Source organism: Nicotiana sylvestris, chromosome 5 (genome assembly GCF_000393655.2).
Source record: "Nicotiana sylvestris chromosome 5, ASM39365v2, whole genome shotgun sequence".
In the NCBI taxonomy this organism is placed as follows: domain Eukaryota; kingdom Viridiplantae; phylum Streptophyta; class Magnoliopsida; order Solanales; family Solanaceae; genus Nicotiana; species Nicotiana sylvestris.
The window spans coordinates 143,320,938-143,326,937 of NC_091061.1; positions in this window are offsets into that span (position 1 = coordinate 143,320,938).

The window sequence follows — 6,000 nt, forward strand, 5'->3', positions numbered from 1 at the left end:
CATGCCCTCATTAGGTAGTTCTACATCATCTTCATCACTCACATCTCCCTCTTCTTCTCCCTCACCTCTTTCACTCTCATATCCTCCATCTTCTCTAAGAATGATGTTTCTTCTACTTGGACATTCATGCATCATATGTCCCCTTCCTTTACATTTATGACATTGAATAGAACTAGAAGGTGTAAAAGGTTTAGGGTTAAAGGTTTTACCTCCCTCTTTGTTCTCAAATTTACCTTTACCCTTGTCTTCTTGAGGTCTAGAAGAACTCTTCATCTCATGATATGGCCATGGATTCTTGGAGATGGTGCTTGTCCGACCTTTCCACGAGCTAGTCTGCTTTCTTTTATTTTGATTTTCTATCTTTACAGACAAATCAACTAACTCATCTATTGTTACATATTGTTGTAATTCTACTACATCAGCTATTTCCTTATTTAAACCATTTAAAAACCTAGCCATTGTAGCCTCTTCTTCCTCTGTACAATTAGCTTGGATCATAGCCATATCCATAGCCTTAAAGTACTCATCCACAGACATGGACCCTTGCTTCAATGTTTGAAGACGTTGTTGTAGCTCTCTTTGAAAGTGTGATGGCACGAATCTCTTCCTCATCACCCTCTTCATCTCAGCCCAAGTAGCAACTGGTGCTTGTCCTTCTTGCAATCTGTCCCTAGCAAGCTTTTTCCACCAAATAGCAGCATAGTCAGAAAACTCAACAACAGCAAGTTTAACTTTCTTACCCTCAGAGTAGTTGTGACAATCAAAGATGGCTTCAACCTTTCTCTCCCAATCAAGGTACAAGTCTGGGTCCCTTGCTCCCTTGAATGATGGCATCTTCATCTTTATACTACTTATATTGTCATCTTCTACTCTACCTCTTTGTCCCCTCCTATCTCTTCCCACCCTATCAAAATCAATATCATTAAAATCATCTATAGGGTTTTCTTGATTTACAATGGGAGCATGGGGTACATTTCTCCTAGCTTGGGGTCTAACATTATTTTCCCTCCTAAGTTCAGCTATTGTATCATTTTGATCAGCAATGGTATCCCTCATCTCTTGGAGTTGCAAATTCAACCTTTCAAATTGTTGATGCATAGCTTGCAAGGTAAAATCATTTCTTGCTTTGATTTCAGCTTCTTGGAGAACCCTTCGTTCATCATCACTACCTGTACGCGACATCTTTAAAAAAAAGTGTAAACTGTATCACAAAAATTAGCTCTCTTTTTTTCTCGGAATAACCTTTGAACAAAATACTTTGTAGATTTATAATTAAACCCAACTCGTATGAAATTCTTAGTAGTAAAATTCAGATTTTTGGGGAACTAATGAAAGAAAAACCAAATCCTAGAACTATTAGGCTCGGTTGAAACATGACGCGAACAAAAAGGAAAGGATTATATGTTTAGATTAGAAAGAGTAAGAAAATCTAGGATCCCCTCTTCTTGTTTCCTTTGTTAATTTTTGGTAACAAATTAGATACAAAAGAAATATCCCGGAGAGCACTCAATTCTATTTTTTTTGTTCTAAAAACTGATTTTCGCTTCTTCTTTTTTTTAATTTTTTTTTCTTTGCTCTTAGTATTCAAGAAATCCCAAGACTTACCAAGAACGAAATCTTGATAAAAACCGCTCTGATACCACTTGATAACAACTAGGTCGGGAATCCAAATTAGAGTAAGAATTTGAGAAGTAAATGCGGAAACAATAACAACAAGGAATTGAACAACTAGAATTAAAGAGATGAAAATAAAGGATATGGGACGAATTCAAGGAAAGAATTCCAAGAACTTCCAAGAACGTAAGTTCTATAGCCTTGACAAGATCAAAGTAACAACGTCTTGATTTATGGAAGAAATCAAACGCCTTTACTTAAAAAGCAAATCAAAACAATAGATTCGGATCTTGACCACTTTACGAGTAACTTGAGACAATAATTAATAACTAGTATTAATCGCCTTCTAAGAATACCACAAAGGAATCAAAGATATCATAAAAGAGAAGTAATCTTACTACCTTGAACTAAGAACTAGTAAAGGTTGAAAGATAAATCTCAAAGCACAAGTAACAAAGGTTCAAAAGAACTCTCAAAGTATGATATACTTAATCAATAAATGTTGTATCTTATGAATGAGAAGAACTCCCTATTTATAGGAATACTAAGGCATAAAAGTCCTTAAAATTAGGTAGGGTGGTTGCTAAGGCATACAAAGTCATTACAATTAGGTAGGGTGGTTGCTAAAGAGTAAGAAAAGTCATTAAAATTAGGTGGGGGCGGCCAAGACCCTTTGGGGCAGATTTGGGCCTTAAAACAACTAGTTTGGGCCATTGGTTTGGACTCCAATTGGGCTCCTTTTGAAACACCCCCTTTTGGACCTCTTTTAAGGTCATTTTGAGCCCTATTGGTGGACTTCAAGGGCTGATTTGGTAACCCAATTTTCCTCCTCTTGGACTTCAATTTGGACTACCAAATAGTTGTAAAACTTGGACAATTCATCTCCTTTGGGCTTGAGCTCTTCCTCTACAATTAAAAGCTTCTTTATTTGCCATTGAAGTCTAGCATGAGATGAAGAGTTCTTCTAGACCTCAAGAAGACAAGGGTAAAGGTAAATTTGAGAACAAAGAGGGAGGTAAAACCTTTAACCCTAAACCTTTTACACCTTCTAGTTCTATTCAATGTCATAAATGTAAAGGAAGGGGACATATGATGCATGAATGTCCAAGTAGAAGAAACATCATTCTTAGAGAAGATGGAGGATATGAGAGTGAAAGAGGTGAGGGAGAAGAAGAGGGAGATGTGAGTGATGAAGATGATGTAGAACTACCTAATGAGGGCATGATTGGGGTAGTTAGAAGGATTATGACTATCAATTTGGCAAGCAATAGTGAAGAACAAAGGGAGAATATATTCCATACTAGGTGTGGGATAAAGGGAAAAACTTGCTCTATGATCATTGATAGTGGTAGTTGTGCTAATGTGGTGAGTTCATACTTTGTGGAAAAATTGGGACTTGCCTGCATGAAACACCCTACTCCATATAGACTCCAATGGTTAAATGATAGTGGTGAACTAAAGGTAAACAAACAGTGCATGATTTCATTTAATGTTGGTAGATATGAGGATGATATTCTTTGTGACATAATACCTATGCAAGCTTGTCATATCTTACTGGGTCGTCCTTGGCAGTATGACAGGAATGTTTTTCATGATGGAAGAAAGAATAGATATTCTCTTGAACTAAATGGCAGGAAATTTACTCTTGCACCTTTATCTCCTTCTCAAGTGTTTGAAGATCAAAAGAGATTAAGAGAAACAATGGGAAAACCAAGGGGAGAGATAAAAAGTGAGCTTGAGGAAAAAGAAAAGAAAGAAGGCCAAGAATTAGAAAAAAAGAGAGATGGCCGAGAGAAAGAGAGAGAGGGCAGCAATTTGAGAGAAGAGATAAAAAAGGGTTTGAATGAAAAAATAGACAGTCTTGGTGAGAGGAAAGAGGTTAAGGAAAGAAAAAAAGAGAGTTTTTATATAAAAACCAAAGAGTGTTTAAATGCAAGAAAAGAGGGGCTGCCCATAATACTACTTACTTACAAAGAGACTTTGATTAATTCTGAGTTGCTAACTTCTTCTTTGCCAAGTAGTATTTCTTCTCTTTTGCAGGATTTTGAAGATGTCTTTCCAGAAGATATTCCTAATGGATTGCCACCTTTACGTGGCATTGAGCATCAAATTGATTTTGTACCTGGATCACAAATCCCAAATAGGCCAGCCTATAGGAGTAATCCAGAAGAGACAAAAGAACTTCAAAGGCAAGTTGAGGAGTTGCTTGAGAAAGGTTTTGTGAGAGAGAGCATGAGCCCTTGCTCGGTTCCCGTCCTATTGGTACCAAAAAAGGATGGAACTTGGAGGATGTGCGTGGATTGTAGAGCAATCAACAAGATTACGGTAAAGTATCGCCACCCTATTCCTCGTCTTGATGACATGTTGGATCAATTACATGGATCCAAAATCTTTTCTAAAATTGATCTAAAAAGTGGTTACCATCAGATTCGAATGAATCCTGGAGATGAATGGAAAACTGCTTTTAAGACCAAATATGGGCTTTATGAGTGGTTAGTTATGCCTTTCGGCTTGACTAATGCACCTAGCACTTTCATGAGATTAATGAATCATGTTTTTAAGGATTTTCATGGAAAATTTGTTGTGGTGTACTTCGATGATATCTTGGTCTTTTCTAACACTTTAGAAGAGCATGTAGAACACCTAAAACAAGTTTTTGAAGTTCTTAGAAAGCAATTTTTATTTGCTAATCTTAAAAAGTGTACTTTTTATGTGGATCGTGTGATTTTCTTGGGTTTTGTAGTTAGTTCTAAAGGAGTTGAGGTTGATGAAGAGAAAATCAAAGCAATAAAAGAATGGCCTAAACCTAAGAGTGTAACTGAAGTTAGGAGTTTTCATGGACTTGCTAGTTTTTATAGGAGGTTTGTGAGAGACTTTAGTACCATTGCTTCTCCTTTAACTGAAGTTATTAAAAAGGATAAGATTTTTAAATGGGGAAAAGAACAAGATGATGCTTTTAACTTGTTGAAAGAAAAGTTATGTTCTGCTCCATTGTTACAATTGCCTGATTTTTCTAAATCTTTTGAAATTGAATGTGATGCTTCGGGCAAAGGAATAGGTGCTGTTTTGATGCAAGATTCTAAACCTATTGCCTACTTTAGTGAAAAGTTAAGTGGAGCCACATTGAACTATTCCACTTATGACAAAGAGTTATATGCTTTGGTAAGGGCTTTAGCCACATGGCAACATTACCTGTGGCCAAGAGAGTTTGTCATTAAAACTGATCATGAATCCTTGAAATACTTGAAGAGTCAAGGTAAGCTTAGTAGAAGGCATGCTAAGTGGGTTGAATTCATTGAAACGTTTCCTTATGTAATTTCTTACAAACAAGGGAAAGAAAATGTTGTTGCTGATGCACTTTCAAGGAGGTATATCTTAGTTTCTACCCTGACTTCTAAATTAATGGGTTTTGATCAAATCAAGGGACTTTATGCTAATGACGTTGATTTTGGCAAAATTTTTGCAGATTGTAAGTTGAGTCCTTTTGAGAGGTTTAACCTCCAAGATGGCTTTCTCTTTAAGGAAAATAAGTTGTGTATTCCTAATTGCTCTTTACGTGAAGTATTTGTAAGGGAAGCACATTGTGGAGGGCTTATGGGACACTTTGGAGTCCCAAAGACACTAGACATACTGGCCGAAAATTTCTTTTGGTCTGGAATGAGAAAAGATGTTGAAAGAATGTGCGCACAGTGTTTGGAATGTAAACAAGCTAAATCTAAAGTGTTACCACATGGTCTTTACATGCCATTACCTGTTCCTACTTCGCCTTGGATTGATATTTCCATGGATTTTGTGTTAGGTTTGCCTAGAACAAGATATGGTAGGGATAGTATTTTTGTTGTGGTAGATAGGTTCTCCAAAATGGCTCACTTTATTCCTTGTTTAAAGACTAATGATGCCTCACATGTTGCTGGTCTTTTTGTAAAAGAGGTTGTCAAATTTCATGGTATACCTAGAACTATTGTTAGTGATAGGGATGCTAAGTTTTTGAGCCACTTTTGGCGTGTTTTTTGGGGGAAGTTAGGTACTAAATTGTTGTTTTCTACTTCTTGTCACCCACAAACTGATGGACAAACTGAAGTAGTTAATAGAACCTTAGGAAACATGTTGAGGGCTGTTTTGAAAGGTAAATTAACTTCATGGGAAGATCACTTACCTATGATTGAATTTGCTTACAATAGAACAATTCATTCTTCTACAGGTATGTCTCCTTTTGAGGTTGTTTATGGTTTTAATCCCTTCACTCCCCTTGATTTATTACCATTACAAACTAATGATATTGCTAATCTTGATGGTAGGACAAAGGCTGAGATGATGAAAAAAATTCATGAACAAACAAGGCTTGCAATTGAGAAGAAAAATGAGCAAACTGCCTTGAGAAAGAAT